Genomic DNA, 18,488 nt, shown 5'->3' with positions numbered 1-18,488 from the left:
AAATGATAGGAAAAAACACATGATCATCTCAAATCATGCAGAAAAAGACGAAATTCAACAGCCTTTCATGAAAAAACACTCAACAAAATAGGAATAGGAGGAGACCTTAATATTTATAATATCTGTATATGAGAAACCCACAGCAAACATAATAATGGTGAAAAACTGAAAGCTTTTCCTCTAAGGTCAGGAACAAGACAAAGATGTGTGCCTGCTTTCACCATTTCTATTCAACATAGTACTGAACGTTCCAGCCAGAGCAAGTAGGTAAGAAAAAGAAAAGGCCTCAAATTAGAAAGGAAAAAGTAAACTCATCTGTTTGCAGATGAATGGTCTTATGTGTAGAATATCATAAAGATACCACATACAAAAAGCTGTTAGATCTGATAAATGAATTCTACAAAGTAGCAGGATTCGAAGTTAACACACAAAAAGCAGTTGCATTTCCATACATGAAGAATGAATGATCTGAAAACATTACAGAGAATTCCCTGGCAGTCTAGTGGTTAGGACTCAGCACTTTCACTGCCAGGGCCTGGGTTCAATCCCTGGTTGGGGAATGAAGATCCCACAAGCTGTGTGGTGCAGCCAAAAAAACAAACAACCCCCCCCAGCATATTACAATAATAATTACATTTACAATAGCACCAAAAAGAATAGAATGCTTAGGACATAACCAAGAAGGAGAAAGACTTGTACAGTGAAAACTACAAGACATTCTGAAAGAAATTAAGAGAAATAAGTGGAAACCTCCTGTGTTCACTAATGGGAAGACTTACTATTAAAACACCAATATTACTCAAAAGTGTTCTGCAGGTTCAGTGCAATCCCGATCAAAATCCTGATGATTTTTTCTCAGGAATTGTAAAACTTATACTAAATTTCATAAGGAATCTCAAGGGATCCTGATAGTCAACACAATCCTGAAAAAGAACAAAACTGGATGATTTTCGGTTCCCAGTTTCAAAACTTACTGCAAAAACTAGTCAAAACAGGGTGCTACTGGCTTAAAGACAGACATATAGACGAATGGAATAGAATAGAGAGCCCAGAAGTGAACCCTCACATATATGGCCAGATGATTTTTGTTTTTTAATATTTTACTTTTTATTTATTTATGGCTGCATTGAGTCTTAGTTGCAGCACACAGGATCTTCGTTGTGGCACACAGGCTTCTCTCTAGTTGTGGTGCATGGGCTCAGTAGTTGTGGTGCATGGGATTAGTTGCCCTGTGGCATGTGGGATCTTAGTTCCCTGATCAGGGATCAAACCCGCGTCCCATGCATTGGAAGGCGGATTCTTAACCACCGGACCACCAGGAAAGTCCCTGGCCAGATGATTTTTGACAAAGGTGCCAAGATCATTCAATGGGGAAAGGAGAGTCTTCTCAGTAAATGATGCTGGGAAAACTAGATATCCACATGCAGAAGTATGAAGTTGGGCCTTTACCTAACACCAAATACAAAAATTGACTTAAAATGTATCAAAGACCTAAATGTAAGACTTAACAGTATAGGGAGTAACCTGGCAGTCTAGTGGTTAGGACTCCATGCTTTCACTGCCGAGGGCATATGTTCGACCCCTGGTTGGGGAACTAAGATCCCAGAAGCCGTGCAATGCAGCAAAACAAACAAAACCCACTATAAAACTCTTAAAAGAAAACATAGGACTAAAGCTTCAGAACATTGAATTTGGCAATGATTTCTTGGACGTGTCACAAAATGCACAGGCAACAAAAGAAAAAATAGGAACTTCCCTGGTGGTCCAGTGGCAGGGGTTAAGACTCCATGCTTCCAGGCTTCCCTGGTGACACAGTGGTTAAGAATCTGCCTGCCAATGCAGGAGACACGGGTTCGAGCTCTGGTCCAGGAAGATCCCACATGCTGCGGAGCAACCAAGCCCATGCACCACAACTACTGAGCCCAGGAGCCACAACTACTGAGCTCACACGCCTAGAGCCCCTGCTCTGCAACAAGAGAAGCCAACACAATGAGAAGCCTGCACACCACAATGAAGAGTAGCCCCCGCTTGCCACAACTGGAGAAAGCCTGTGCATAGCAACGAAGACCCAACGCAGCCAAATAATAATAATAAAAAGAAATTCATGAATCCTGATTGGTTCATAGATTTAAAAAAAAAAAAAAAAGACTCCACGCTTCCACTGCAGGGGGTGCGGGTTCAGTCCCTGGTCGGGGAACTAGGATCCTGCATGCTGCATGGTGTGGCCAAAAAGAAAAAGAAAAATTAGACAAATTGGACTTCATGAAAATCTTAAAATTTTGTGCAGAGCCAGTATCAGTAAAATAAAAAGGCAGTGCACAGAATGGGAGATAATATTTGCAAATCATATATCTGATAAGGAATTAATATCTAGAATGTATTAAAAATGACTACAACTCAATGACAAGGACAACAAAACAATTCAAAAACAGACAAAGGACTTGAATAGAAATCTCTCAAGAGAAGATGTACAAGTGACCAAAAACCACATGAAAAGATGTGCAATATCACTAATCATTAGGGAAACGCAAATCAAAACTACAAGATACCAACTCACAACCATTAGGATGGCTACTATTTTAAAAAATAACAGAAAATTACAAGTGTTCTCGGGAATGTGGAGAAATTTGAACCCTTGTGCACTGTTGCTGGGAATGTAAAATGGTATAGCCACTGTGGAAAACAGTATGGCTGTTCCTCAAAAAATTAAAAATGGAACTGCCAAATGATACAGCAATTCCGCTCTTGGGTATACACCCCAAAGAATTGATAAACAAAATGTGGTATGTCCATACAATGGAATATCGTTCAGCCTTAAAAAGGAAGGAAACTTTGCAATATGCTACAACATTGATGAGCCTTGAGGACATCATGCTAAGTGAAATAAGCCAGTGACAAAAACCCAAATTACTGTATGATTCCACTTACATGCAGTACTTAGAGTGCTCAAAAATCATAGAGACCGCCAGTAGAGTAGTGGCTGCCAGGAGCTGAGGGGAGAGGGGATAGGCAGTTAGGTTTTAATTCTTACAGAATTTCAGCTTTACAAGATGAAAAGAGTTACGGAGATGGATGGCGGTGATGGTTGCACCACAATATGAATATTTCGTACCACTGAACTGTACACCTAAACATAGTTAGGATGGTATATTTTGTTTCGTATATTTTACCACAATAAAAAGTTTGGGAAAATGTGTGCAAATAGCTGACATACAAAGATTCAAGGAAGACAAAATTTTATCTTATTTATACTAGTAACACCTCTGAAAAGTACCCATAGGCCTGTGATCCCTTATCTGAAATCCTTAAGGTTTGAGGCAGCAGCACACTGGGTCAAAACATTAATATTTATGCAGTTAAGCATTTAAGTATCCACACTAAGTAGTTTAAGTAGAGGAAGGCCCTTGGGAGAAAGGACGTAATGATAGTCATAGCAGCTGACATTCACCACAGTCTGACCGAGGGCAGTCTCGGGTGTTCCTTAACAACAACCCGAGGATGCAGGTGCTGGCAACCCCACATGACAGAGGAAGCTCTTTAGCTCTGGGCGCTTCAGTAACTCGTAGCAGCAACTCTGCTAGTAACTGGCAGGTCTGGACTGTCCACCAGTTTGACCAAAGTCCCACTGTTCCTGGTGGGCTTCTTGGGGTCGAAACATCACAGCATGTGGGGGTAATGGGGTCCCCCCTCCTCCTTGCTAACCAAAATCCTACTGGGGCAGCATGTGTTCCCTGCTCTTCGTGCCAGCACTGGGTTTAGAAATGGACACTCGGCCGATGAGAAGTGGGGGCCAGAGGAGACCGCCCCTTTTTCTGCCTCTGGACGCCGTGGCTGAGGTGTGCTGGGCAGACGTGACGCAGCACAGAGAACCATGGCCTGGGCATCTCTGCCCCTTTCTCTCGTTAGTGAGATGAGAAGTATCTGTACTGTTAAAGGACATTCACTTGTCCTGTCAATTGCGTCCAGACGTACCCTGACAGATGTAATCCCTGAGAATTCCCCAACTGAAATCCAGATGCTGCACGGAGGGGGATAGGCTAACTCACTACTGGCCATTAACACCTCAGTGGTGATGAGTTTATCAGACACAACCTACCACGTTTGAGAGCAGAAGCCTATGGTGCCAAGGAGAGTAACAATAGAGCGCTTTCGGCATCCGCGGAGGCAGACTCCATTATCGCCTTTATTTATAGACGAGGACACTGAGGCAGAGGCTACATAACCAGCCCAAGGCCACAGAGCCAGAGGCAGCCTGCCGTCCTGACCTCCGCTGCGCACCCTCATCTGTGGGCGGGGAGAGGGCGCTCTGATGCCACCTTTAGTAGGGGAAGCGTGCATCCCTGGACACACCTAAGATGGGCAGGCTATTTTCTTGCTACCAAAGATATTGTTGCCTTCGTTTTGTCTCTGGGGTCCTTTCCAGCGTGTGACAGGACTGGTGTGTCCCGGGGCGGTGAGGCCGGCACACTGGAGAAATCCAGGGACGGGAAAAGGCAAAGGGGGGGTCGGTGTGGAGAGCGGGACAGAAAGGCGCGGGCTTGCAAGCTCAGTCCTCATCTTACAAACAGGGAAACAGGTCCAGGCAGAGGTGAAATGCTGCGCTGGAGGAGCTGACCAGTGTCTGGGTCAGAGCCGGGCTCCTACTAGCGAGTGCTTAGTGTCTCCAAAAGGGCAGCAGTGGGCACGTCTCCGAGATACTGTCCTAGATCTTGCTGTTCGCAGAGTGAACCCAGTTAGAGATGCAGAACCTCGCTCCCTGTCCTGCGAGACAGTCCACACCTGGGGGTTTCCCGAGGCCCCCGGATACCTCAGTCCACGGTAAGCACGAGAGGCTGGGAAGTGCTGATCTAGTGAAGTCCTCAAACTAGCTTTGTGAGCACATCCGTGAACCCATTCTCTGCAAACACCTCTCGCTGCGAAATGGCTGCTGAAACGCGAAACGAGTCTACGCGTTTCAGTCTGAGAAACTATTGTATCAGCGCCTGTTATTTTGTTAGATAGGTCAGCGGTTCTCAAGCTTCAGTGTACACCCCTGGGGCGCTGGTAAGATCAGACGCAGGCCAACCCTAGCCCTCCGGATTCGCAGGCCTGAGGCCTGAGCACCTGAACTTCTGTCGAGCTCCCTGAAGATACGCATGCTGCCGGCCCAGGAAGTACACTCTGCAAACCACCGAGGCATGTCCAGGAGAACTTCTCCCAGGAGGTAGCACCACTCGCCGTTCCCCGCTGCACCACGGGGGCTGCGCGCGGACCGGCTGCACGCGTGGACCGGAGCTCTCATGGGCAACATTGGCCGTCTCGGGGCCGCCAGCGCAGCGCGGGCCGCCGCGGAGTGACCGAGACACACCTGCGTCCAGGCCCAGGCTCAGGGCTTGGAGACCTGGGCGAGCCTCTTCCCCTTGCGAACCTCCGTCTCTCGTCTGGGTCTGGGGACAAGGCCCCCAGCCTCCGGCCAGCGATACCGGCCCGGCAGAGGTAGCGGGTAGGAGTTGGCGCCGCGTCCGCGCCGCCCTGAACCGCAGCCCCGGCCCAGGACGGCCCCCTGAGCGCGCACAGGTGTATTATCTTTGGGCCTCATCCCCGGCCCCCTCCCGCCGCCCCGCCCCTCCCGCCGCCCCGCCCCCAGCCCCTCCCTACCGCCCAGCCCCTGGCTATAGTCCGGGCGACCCCCGACCGCCTCCCGCACCTTTCCGTCCTTGGCTCCTGCGCCGAGAGCAGGCCCCGCGCCCCGCCCGCCCAGGCTGCGCCCATGCACGTGCGTGGGTCTTGCGCGCCGAGGCTGCCCTTCTAGCTGCCCCGGCTCCGCGGCTCCGGCTCCGCCCGGCTCTCAGGAAGGTGGTCTTCCATCGGCCCGGCAGCCGTCCACCTCTCCCGCGCCCCGGGCCGGGGTCGCCTGCAGCGGTGGAAGGAAGGGCGGGAACCCTGAAGCCTCGCCTGCTCCGAGGTCTGAGGAGGAAACTACTCGAGCCGCCGAGCCAAGTGGACGACCTTCGCTCCGGCCCCCTCGTCCCGGCCCTTTTCACCTGCAGGCGGACCTGGGAGCTCGCGCAGGTGCGGCGCGGGGTGGGTCCGGGACACGGCGCGTGCGGGGCTCGGTGGCAGTGGCAGGGCGGTGCAGGCCGGCGCAGCCTTCCCCCAGGCCGAGCGGGAGCAGCTGCCGGCCCCGCCCGATGCCCCGGACACGTGGCGCCGGCGACTCCGGGCTGTCCCCCTCCCCTGACCGCGGGCGGGCGACTCCGAGGGCGACGTGCTCTGGCCGCGCGGGTGCCGGCGGAGACGCGGGTCTCCAGCTGTTGCAAGTACCGCCCACCTCCTTTGAGCCGGGGAGCGGACCTTCTCTTTAGCCTGGATTGGGGCGGGGGACGGCGGGGCGCGGGGCGGGGTCGGGAAGAGGAGTCTCTGACCCTGGGCCGTGGGGCAGCCGGCGGGGAGCCTGCTCCCAGAGTTTGCTGCCCGCGAGGTCGCAGATCCCGCCCAGGCCTGTCGGCTTCGGCGGCTCTAGGTGGGAGAACCGCTAAATGTTCTTCGCAGGCTTGTAAAGCAGAACGTGGAAGCAAGGTCGAGGGGAAAAGACGTTAGTCCCTTGTTTAAAAGAAAATCTAGCAGATGGTTTTCTCCTGTGTTTTGTGAAAGTCAGCAGGTAAAGGGGGCGGGGACCGGACCACCTGCTAGAAACCCCTCAAGTGTGAAGCCCGGTCTCTGGTGCTCTCGCCAGATTCCTGAGCGACTTTGAAGGGACTGGATCATTCGTCCTGGGAAGGAAGGCGCCAAAGGACGGGGTAGTGTGGTCTTTTCTGAGCTGACGATTATAAGCAGAACATCCATTTGCGTTTTCTTGGTCTGAGAGCCAAAACCCAGGAGCCCTCTGCTCAGCTGTCCTTGTGAATCCCACGAAATGGATTGCTGGATCTTATGGTAGTTCTATTTTTAATTTTTAAAAGAACTTCCATAGAGGCTGCACCAATTTACATTCCCACCAGCAGTGCATGGGGGTTCCCCTTTCTCCACACCCTCACCAACATTTGTTATTTGTTGTCTTGTTGATAATAGCCATTCTTCTAACAGGTGTGAGGTGACATCTCGTAGTTTTAGTTTGCATTCCCCTGATGATTATACGTTGAGCATCTTTTCATGTGTCTGTTGGCCATCTGTATGTCTTCTTTGGAAAAATGTCTATTCTGGTCCTCTGCCCGTTTTTTAATTGGGTGGCTTGTTGTTTTGGTGGGGGGAGACCAGGGAGGGGCCCTGGTGAGCGTCTGTCTTGGACTAGAAAGGGGCACAGGAGGCCCAGGGACTCCTGTTGGCAGCGGCTGTGCCTCCCCGTTCTGAGTCTGAGGGACTTTGGGAGGCTGGGGCCCTGGAGGCCCCTCTAAAGGCTGGAAGCAGGCGCTGTCGCAGGACATCAAAACAGGACTGCACTGCCCGCTGGTCCTTACCCTCCTGCAGCTGCCGCTGGGGGCGCAGCTGTCCCCCAGGACGGCCAAGAGCTAGTGCAAACCCAAACTGTCTACAGGGCAGACGATGTAGGTTCCTGTTGATGATTTTTGAGCATTAGCAGTGTAGCAGGGCTAGGCCAGACGCAAATTTTACTTCTAATTTTATAATTTGGAGTTAGATAAAGGACAGTAAAACCCCAAAGGAGAAGGATAGGAGAAGATCACTAAGGAAGAAAAAAGAAGTGAATAGACGACCCATATAAAAATTACACTACATTGTGCAGACAAGCTTCTGTGTGACATGCGATGCTGGGGACGGGGGAGATTGCTTTTATCTTAAAGCCTAAGTTTTAAGCTTTGTGCCTGTTTGAAGAATGGTGAGCATTCTGCTTTTATAGGAAAAGGAGTAAAATTTATTAAAACATGACAGTTACGATAAAGGAGAAATTCTGAATTAGGTATCGTACTGTTTTGTTTTCTATATAAAATATATAGTTTGCATTTTTGTAAATGTCTACTTTTAAAGCTTCCTTCACTGGATTCCATTTCATCTGTGCCTGCCAGCGTGCTCGGCAGAGTACGTGTGACTGTACGCGTGTTACCTGCAGAGCCATCCTCTTAGCTGAGTGAGTTCAAATGAGTTCTCAAAGTGAGCCTCACTGACATTTTATTTTAAAATGCAGTCATAAACTTTTCCTCTAAACAATTCAGAAATTATTTTTCCCATGGCTTTTTGAAAGAAAGTGTGTTCTGGTATGTAAATGAACAAGAATCACCTCCATTTCCGGCTGGTTGGGACCAACACTTTATGAAAGAAAAGAAAGGCAGTGACAAAGGCGGGAGCGGAGAGGTGTGTCCGGCAGTAAAAGCTGTTTCAATCACAGTGGGGAGAACGTGGAGGAATGACTTGGCAGACAAGTCCCAGTGTCATTAAATGGTGGCTCTGAACTTGAACAAAACCCAGAAAGTGAACCTGAATTAGATATGGAGGGAGAAGATGACCAACAACGAGGTTTAGAAGACCTCAGTGTTCGGGTAGTTCTCTGCTCAACTTCCGCGCCTCATGGGGGGTTTGCACTCCACCTGCCGTGCGGGCTCCGTTCCGGTGTCGGAGGTGATTATGACACCTGTGGCAGTCGTGCAGGAAAATGGAAAGGACCAGGAGCGTGCAGTCCGGTGGCCTGTCTCTGCACACAGTTGGGGGTGTGAATTCAGTCACCTCCTTCGTCTCTCTGAGTTGCAGTTGCCTCACCTGTAAAATGAGACAATAACATCTCTGTGATTTTTGAGAATTAAGTATTAATTCTCCTTTCCCTTTGCTACCTTTTATGATAACTGTGTGTTTGTTTTTTAGTTTGGGAATAAGTGTGTGTAAACCAATTTTTAAATGATGACTTTTTCCCCCTAAAAATACTTGCATTCCTCTTCTTTTTTTTTTTTTTTTTTTTTTTTGCGGTACGCAGGCCTCTCACCGTTGCGGCCTCTCCCGTTGCGGAGCACAGGCTCCAGACGCACAGGCTCAGCGGCCATGGCTCACGGGCCCAGCCGCTCCGCGGCATGTGGGATCTTCGCGGACCGGGGCACGAACCCGTGTCCCCTGCATCGGCAGGCGGACTCTCAACCACTGCGCCACCAGGGAAGCCCTCCTCTTCTTTTTTAAGATTTTTTTATTTGGCTGTGCTGGGTCTTCATTGTGACATGCGGGCTCTGTAGTTTTGGCGCTCGGGCTTAGTTGCCCCGCAGCATGTGGGATGTTAGGTCCCCGACCAGGGATCGAACCCACATGCCCTACGTTGGAAGGCGGATTCTTAACCACTGGACCACCAGGGAAGTCCCACTTGTATCCCTCTTCTAATAAAAACTTAAAAATACCACTGGGAGGCCAGAAGTTCCCAATGTTTTGCTATTTCTCCATCATGGCGGGATGAATCTGATTAAAACAGCTCGTGAGACTTAATTCTGGGGAACCTGAGAAGCAGAAGGAAATGACTGGAGGAAAGACTGGAAACACGAAAGGAAACGGTGAAGCGAGGAGGGGCTCGGGATGCAGCCACTCTGCTCTGTTAACAGTCTGCTCTGTGGTGGGACATTGCTGGCTGTGTTCTCTTCCGTCAAAGGGGCAGAGGGTCGTGCTCTGCAGAGCACCACAGGGGCACATACAGTTGATTCTTAGGATCTGAGGTCCTTACACACAAAAAGCCACTGTGAAGCCTGGCTCCTCGGGAATTACCCGGGCAGCTTCCGCCAGGCCTCTGGTCACAGCATTCTCCTCACCCGACCAACAGAACCTTGCTTTGTGTGTGCTTTTGTTTAAAGATGCCCTTCTTCTGCATATTGTCGATGCATTAACATTGACCTTGTGGCCAGCAGCGCCTGATTCAGCCTGAATGCAGCTCATCTAACACTGTGTTTTCTCCTCCTGGGCTCAGGAACCCTGAAAACACAAAGAAAAGGCACCAAAATGCAAAGAAAGTGTCACTAAATGGACCACAAAAGAACATGTGTACCTGTGAGCTGAAACAGGAAGGCAGAGTGTGGCCTGTGCCACGTCAGCTAAGTCAGGGTGTCCAGAGCACGCGGCGGATACTCAGAAATCAGCCCTGTAGTCAAAGGCTGCGAGGCTCCTGGGAGGAACCAGAGAGGGTGCCGCTCTCGAGACGCTGGCTGGGTGGCCCAGGAAGGATGTGCACTTCATACCTCACTCGTAGAAAGCTTCCTTAGTAACAGCAAGTTTTTACTCTTTTTTTTTTTTCTTTTTATTTTGGCCGCGTCATGTGGCTTGTGGGATCTTAGTTCCCCAACCAGGGATTGAACCTGAGCCCTGGCAGTGAAAGCGCCGAGCCCTAACCACTAGACCGCCAGGGAATTCCCCTTTACTTTCTATTTGAAAGCAGAATAAACCCAGCAAAGTAAGCCTTCAAGGAGCGAGAGTGACTGCGTTCTTCTCTAAATTCACTTCTTCTCTTGACCTTGAGCCTGCCCTAGGCTTTCTAGGGCCTCTGCCCCACACCCTCCAGCGTATTTCAGCCCTGGTCTGTGATGCACGTGTGAGCTGCGGCCTCCACACCTCTGTGCTGTGAAGGTCCCCACTTAGCTTCTCCTATCTAAGCCATCACTGTTGTTTTCCGAAACACCAGACAGTTTTGGAAACTTTCTCCTCCTCCTCTTCTCTGAATGACGCTGTACTTCCTCTTTTTTTTTTTTTTTAAATTGGAATATAGTTGATTTACAATGTTGTGTTAGTTTCAGGTGTACTGCAAAGTGAATCAGTTATACATACATCCATTTTTTGGTTTGTGTTTTAGAATCTTTTCCCACATAGGCCATTACAGAGTATTGAGTAGATTTCACTGTGCTCTACAGTAGGTCCTTATTAGTTATCTATTTTTTTTTTTAAATTTATTTATTTAATTTTGGGCTGTGTTGGGTTTTCGTTGCTGCATACGGGCTTCTTCTAGTTGCGGCGAGCGGGGGCCACTCCTCGCCGCGGTGTGCGGGCTTCTCACCATGGTGGACTCCCCACCGTTGCGGAGCACGGGCTCCAGGCTCGCGGGCTTCAGTAGTTGCGGCATTCGGGTGCAGCAGCTGTGGCTCGCGGGCTCTAGAGCTCAGGCTCAGTAGTTGTGGCGCACGGGCCCAGTTGCTCCACAGCCTGTGGGATCCTCCCGGACCAGGGCTCGAACCCGTGTCCCTGCATTGGCAGGCAGATTCCCAACCACTGCCCCACCAGGGAAGTCCTAGTTATATATTTTATACATAGTAGTGTATATATGTCAATGCCAATCTCCCAATTTATCCCCCCTACCTTATCCCCTGGTAACCATAAGTTTGTTTTCTACCTTTGTGACTCTATTTATGTTTTGTAAATAAGTTCATTGGTACAGTTTTTTAGATTCCACATAGAAGCAATATCATATGATATTTGTCTTTCTCTGACTTACTTCACTCAGTATGACAATCTCTAGGTCCATCCATGTTGCTGGAAATGGCATTATTTCATTCTTTTTTATGGCTGAGTAATACTCCATTATATATGTGTACCACGTCTTCTTTATCCACTCCTCTGCTGATGAACATTTAAGTTGCTTCCATGTCTTGGCTATTGTAAATAATGCTGCAGTGTAAATTGGGGTGCATGTATCTTTTCAAATTATGGTTTTCTCAAGATATATGCCCAGGAGTGGGTTGCTGTGTCATATGGTAGTTCTATATTTAGTTTTTTAAGGAACCTCCATACTGTTCTCTATAATGGTTTACATTCCCACCAACATTGTGGGAGGGTTCCCTTTTCTCCACACCCTCACCAGCATTTATTGTTTGTAGATTTTTTTGATGATGCCCATTCTGACTGGTGTGAGGTGATACCTCATTGTAGTTTTGATTTGCATTTCTCTAATGATTAGTGATGTTGAGCACTTTTCATGTGCTTTTTGGCCACCTGTATGTCTTTTTTGTCTACTTAGATCTTCCACGCATTTTTTGATTGGGTTGTTTGTTTATTTGTTTTTTGATATTGAGCTGCATGAGCTGTTTATGTACTTTGGAGATTAATCCCTTGTTGGTCACTTCATTTGCAAATATTTTCTCCCATTCTGAGGGTTGTCTCTTCTTTTTATTTATGGTTTCCTCTGCTGTGCAAAAGCTTTTAAGTTTCATTAGGTCCCATTTGTTTATTTTTGTTTTTATTTTCATTACTCTAGGAGATGGATCAAAAAAGATATTGCTGCAATTTATGTCAGAGAGTGTTCTGCCTATGTTTTCCTCTAAGAGTTTTATAGTATACGGCCTTACATTTAGGTCTTTAATCCATTTTGAGTTTATTTATGTGTATGGTGTTAGAGAGTGTTCTAATTTCATTCTTTTACACGTAGCTGTCCAGTTTTCCCAGCACCACTTATTGAAGAGACTGTCTTTTCTCCATTGTATATTCTTGCCTCCTTTGTCATAGATTAGGTGACCATAGGTGCATGCGTTTATCTCTGGACTTTCTATCCTGTTCCATTGATCTATATTTCTGTTTTAGTGCCAGTACCATACTCTCTTGATTACTGTAGCTTTGTAGTATAGTCTGAAGTTTGGGAGCCTGATTCCTCCAGCTCCGTTTTGCTTTCTCAGGATTGCTTTGGCTATTCGGGGTCTTTTGTGTTACCATACAAATTGTAAACATGTTTTTTTCTAATTCTGTGAAAATGCCATTGGTAATTTGATAGGTATTGCATTGAATCTGTAGATTGCTTTGGGTAGTATGGTCATTTTGACAATATTGATTCTTCCAATCCAAGAACATGATATATCTCTCTGAATCTGTTTGTGTCCTCTTTGATTTCTTTCATCAGCATCTTATAGTTTTCTGAGTACAGGTCTTTTGCCTCCTTAGGTAGGTTTATTCCTAGGTATTTTATGCTTTTCGATGCAATGGTAAATGGGATTGTTTCTTTAATTTCTCTTTCTGATCTTTCGTTGTTAGTGTATAGAAATGCAACAGATTTCTGTGTATTAATTTTGTATCCTGGAACTTTCCCAAGTTCATTGAAGAGCTCTAGTAGTTTTCTGGTAGCATCTTCAGAACTTTCTATGTATAGTATCATGTCATCTGTAAACAGTGACAGTTTTACTTCTTCTTTTCCAGTTTGGATTCCTTTTATTTGTTTTTCTTCTCTGATTGCCTTGGCTAGGACTTCCAAAACTATGTTGAATAAGAGTGGCAAGAGTGGAAATTCTTGTCTTGTTCCTGATTTTAGAGGAAATGCTTTCAGTTTTTCACCATTAAGATAGATGTTAGTTGAGGGTTTGTTGTATATGGTCTTTATTATCTGAGGTAGGTTCCCTCTATGCCCACTTTCTGGAGAGTTTTTATCATAAGTGGGTGTTGAATTTTGTCAAAAGCTTTTCTGCATTTATTGAGATGACCATATGGTTTTTATTCTTCAGTTTGCTAATGTAGTGTATTACATTGATCGATTTGCATATATTGAAGAATCCTTGCATCCCTGGGATAAATCCCACTTGGTCATGGTGTATGATTCTTTTAATGTGTTGTTGGATTCTGTTGGCTAGTATTTTGTTGAGGATTTTTGTGTCTATGTTCATCATAGATATTGGCCTGTAATTTTCTTTCTATCTTTTTTTGTGTGGTATCTTTGCCTGGTTTTGGTATCAGGGTGATGGTGGCCTCATAGAATGAGCTTGGGAGTGTTCCTTCCTCTGCAATTTTTTGGAATGGTTTCAGAAGGATAGGTGTTAGCTCTTCTCTAAATGTTTGATAGAATTCACCTGTGAAGCCATCTGCTTCTGGACTTTTGTTTGTTGGTAGTTTTTAAATTACAGTTTCAATTTCATTACTTGTGATTGGTCTGTTCATATTTTCTATTTCTTCCTGGTTCAGTCTTGGAAGGTTGTACCTTTCTAAGAATTTTTCTATTTCTCTACTTCCTCTTAAAAGGAGTTTGTTCACACAGGGCCACTTCATTTTACTACCTTGACTCCTAAAATGGTCAGACCTTTATTCTGGCTTTTGAAAGCACTAAATCAAACAAAACATGAACTGACAGCATTAAAAAGGTGTGTGTGTGTGTGTGTGTGTGTGTGTGTGTGTGTTTTAATTATGGAGCTTTTCTGAGCTTCTAAGAGAAACTCATTACAAATCTCTAAGAGAAGCCCGTGAGGATCCCCTCAAGGGTGAGGGTCCTTCAGGGTTGTCTCAGATAACTCTCAGGTAGGGTGGAGACAGAAAACAGTAATGAGGACATAAACGAGGTGAAGGATCCAGAGAGGAGAGCTCAGAGCAAGAAACTTTCTCAGAGTAATAAAAGCAGGGCTTGTGGAAAGGGGCCAAAAGGAAATCAAGGAATACTGTGTGGGAACTGAGGTCTTGGATGTACTGATGGGAAAGGGGCTTGATGGGCTGGGCAGGAACTTCCTGCACACAGAGTCCCAAGGACACCAGGTTGGTTATATTTTCCTAAGCTGTTCTCACTTAGAGTCAAAAGCAGGTGGGCTGGGCCCCAAGCTGTAAAAGAGCCCACTTCTCTGTGTTTGACCCAAATCTTAGCCTTCAGGTTTCTGAAGAACAACACAAGATGACGTCACACCTCTCCAGGCATTTTACTAAAAGGGCATTGATTGGGGAAGAGAGGAGCCCTCAGCAGTGGAATAGGGATCTTTGGGTGGATTCTGATGAGTATGAGAAGCTTGAACCTCCAAGTTCCTCTGCACCTCCCTCACTGCTAGAGTCCAGTGTCCTTCTGCCATCCGAGGAGACCAACCTCCCCTTGTGAAGATTTTGTAATGTTCTCAGCGAGGCAGCTAGCTTTCAAGAGAATGCCATTCTCAAGACCCACCCACCACAGTCAGATCCCTGTGCATGGGGGATGCATACCAAGTCTGGCCCGGGGAGAGAGGTGTGCAAAAGGCTTGTTCTAGTTGTTATCAACGGATATCTGAGCATAACGTTTGAAAATGGATTTTATTGATATTATACGCGGAGGAAAACAATGTTGGGTTGAACAGAATCTATTGATATGGGGCACTTAGCAGATATTCTGGACTCAGCGTTGGCCTCAGCAGCTGGGAGTTGTTCTCACAATTTTCTTAGTTGGTTGACTGACAGCCAGAGTAATTGGTGGCCACGTTAAATGAATTTGAGATCCATAACTTTCTTGATTTAATGTATACAAAGGAATCTCCTGGCTTAAGGAGTTAAAAAATAATGGAATGGGTATGTCAAGTAAGACCCACTTATACATTTCCTCCCTAGGTTCTGGTAAGAAGGCACTGAGACACTCTTACCAAAGCATGGAGAAATATATTAATTAAGAGAACACTAATATAATCCACTTCTACTTGAGAAGGGATGCTGCTGCACATGCACAATTTGATGCCTCTCTTGCCTCAGCCTGAGGATGGTCCTGGGGTGGGTGTCTCTTATCCAGAATCAGAGCCAAGCCTCATTATTGCTTTCTCCTTGGGTAGCAGGAACTCTGGAGAAGGTGCTCATTTTAGATGCGGTCATAGGGTGGTGAGAGAAAAATTAGACTGTTCTGTGATACAGGAAGGCTCCTCGTGCAGCAACTAAGATCCAACACATCCAAAAATAAATAAATAAAAATAAATTAATTAAAAAAAAAGAACAGACATTCACTGTTGATTCAAAATTTAATGACCAACGTGCACTTAAGAATGTGTATTCTGCTGCTGTTGAGTGGAGTTTTCTGTATATGTCTGTTAGGTTTAATTGGTTTTTAACGTTGTTCAAGTCCTCTGTTTCCTTATTGATCTCCTGTTTAGATGTTCTATCCATTATTGAAAGTAGAGAATTGAAATCTGCAACTGTTCTGGTAGAACCGTCTCTCTTCCCCTCCAATTCTGTCAATATTTGCTTCATATGTTTTGAGACTCCACCTTTTTAGTGCATATATAATTATAACTGTTATATCTTTTTAAAAAATTACTGAAGTATAGTTGATTTACAATGTGTTAGTTTCTGCTGTACAGCAAAGTGACTCAGTTATATATATATATATATATGCACTCATATATTTCTGTATATATATATATTTTTTCATATCTTTTCCATTATGGTTTATCACAGGATATTAAATATAGTTCCCTGTGCTATACAGTAAGACCTTGCTGTTTATCCATCCTATATATAATAGTTTGTATTTGCTAATCCCAAACTCCCAATCCTTCCATCCCCCCTACCCTTGGAAACCACCAGGCTGTTCTCTATGTCTGTGACTCTGTTTCTGTTTCATAGCTATGTTCATTTGCGTCGTATTTTAGATTCCACGTGTAAATGATATCATATGGTATTTTTCTTTCTTTCTGACTTACATCACTAAGTATGATAATCTCTAGGTCCATCCATGTTGCTGCAAATGGCATTATTTCATTCTTTTTTAAAAACATCTTTATTAGAGTATAATTGCTTTATAATAGTGTGTTAGTTTCTGCTGTATAACAAAGTGAATCAGCTATACGTATACATATAAACCCCATATCCCCTCCCTCTTGCATCTCCCTGCCCCCGCCTCCCTATCCCACCCCTCTAGGTGGTCACAAAGCACCGAGCTGATCTGCCTGTGCTATGCGGCTGCTTCCCATTAGCTATCTATTTTACGTTTGGTAGTGTATATATGTTCATGCCACTCTCTCCCTTCGTCCCAGCTTACCCTTCCCCCTCCCCATGTCCTCAAGTCCGTTCTCTACATCTGCATCTTTATTCCTGTCCTGCCACTAGGTTCTCCAGAACCATTTATTTATTTATTTAGATTCCATATATATGTGTTAGTGTATGGTATTTGTTTTACTCTTTCTGACTTACTTCACTCTGTATGACAGACTCTAGGTCCATCCACCTCACTACAAATAACTCAGTTTCATTTCTTTTTATGGTTGAGTAATACCCCATTGTATATATGTGCCACATCTTCTTTATCCATCCATCTATCGATGGACACTTAGGTTGATTCCATGTCCTGGCTATTGTAAATAGAGCTGCAATGAATATTGTGGTACATGACCTTTGTTTCTTTATAATTTTTAAAAACTTATTTATTTGTTTGTTTATTTATTTATTTGGCTGCATTGGGTCTTTGTTGCTGCTCATGGGCTTTCTCTAATTGCGGCGAGCGTGGGCTACTCTTCGTTGCGGTGTGCAGGCTTCTCATTGCAGTGGCTTCTCTTGTTGAGGAGCATGGGCTCTAGGTGCGTGGGCTTCAGTAGTTGTGGCACACAGGCTCAGGAGTCGTGGCTTGTGGGCTCTAGAGCACAGGCTCAGTAGTTGTGGCACACGGGCTTAGTTACTCCGCGGCATATGGGATCTTCCCAGACAAGGGCTCGAACCTGTGTCCCCTGCATTGGCAGCCGGATTCTTAACCACTGTGCCACCAGGGAAGTCCCCATGACTCTTTTTGAATTATGGTTTTCTCCAGGTATATGCCCAGTAGTGGGATTGCTGGGTTGTATGGTAGTTCTATTTTTAGTTTTCTAAGGAACCTCCATACTGTTCTCTATAGTGGCTGTATCAATTTACATTCCCACCAACAGTGCATGAGGGTTCCCTTTTCTCCACACCCTCTGCAGCATTTGTTGTTTGTAGATTTTTTTATGATGGCCATTCTGACCAGTGTGAGGTGATACCTCATTGTGGTTTTGATCTGCATTTCTCTAATGATTAGTGATGTTGAGCATCCTTTAATGTGTTTGTTGGCAATCTGTATATCTTCTTTGGAGAAATGTCTATTTAGGTCTCCTGCCCATTTTTGGATTGGGTTTTTTGTTTTTTTGATATTGATGTGCATGAGCTGCTTGTATATTTTGGAGATTAATCCTTTGTCAGTTGCTTCATTTGCAAATATTTTCTCCCATTCTGAGCGTTGTCTTTTCGTCTTAAGGTTTCTTTTGCTGTGCAAAAGCTTTTAAGTTTCATTAGGTCCCATTTGTTTATTTTTGTTTTTATTTCCCTTTCTCTAGGAAGTGGGTCGAAAAGGATCTTGCTGTGATTTATGTCATAGAGTGTTCTGCCTATGGTTTCCTCTAAGAGTTTTATAGTGTCTGGCCTTACATTTAGGTCTTTAATCCATTTTCAGTTTATTTTTGTGTATCGTGTTAGGGAGTGTTCTAATTTCATTCTTTTACATGTAGCTGTCCAGTCTTTCCAGCACCACTTATTGAAGAGGCTGTCTTTTCTCCATTGTATATTCTTATCTCCTTTATCAAAGATAAGGTGACCATATGTATGTGGATTTATCTCTGTGCTTTCTATCCTATTCCATTGATCTGTATTTCTGTTTTTGTGCCAGTACCATACTGTCTTGATTACTGTAGCTTTGTAGTATAGTCTGAAGTCCCAGAGCCTGATTCCTCCAGCCCCATTTTTCTTTCTCAAGATTGCTCTGGCTATTCGGGGTCTTTGGTGTTTCCATCCAAATTGTGAAATTTTTTGTTTTAGTTCTGTGAAAAATGCCATTGGTAGTTTGATAGGGATTGCATTGAATCTGTATATTGCTTTGGATAGTACAGTCATTTTCACAATGTTGATTCTCCCAA

This window comes from Orcinus orca, chromosome 15 (assembly GCF_937001465.1).
Source record: "Orcinus orca chromosome 15, mOrcOrc1.1, whole genome shotgun sequence".
NCBI lineage: Eukaryota > Metazoa > Chordata > Mammalia > Artiodactyla > Delphinidae > Orcinus > Orcinus orca.
Note: the sequence above shows the minus strand (reverse complement) of the source record.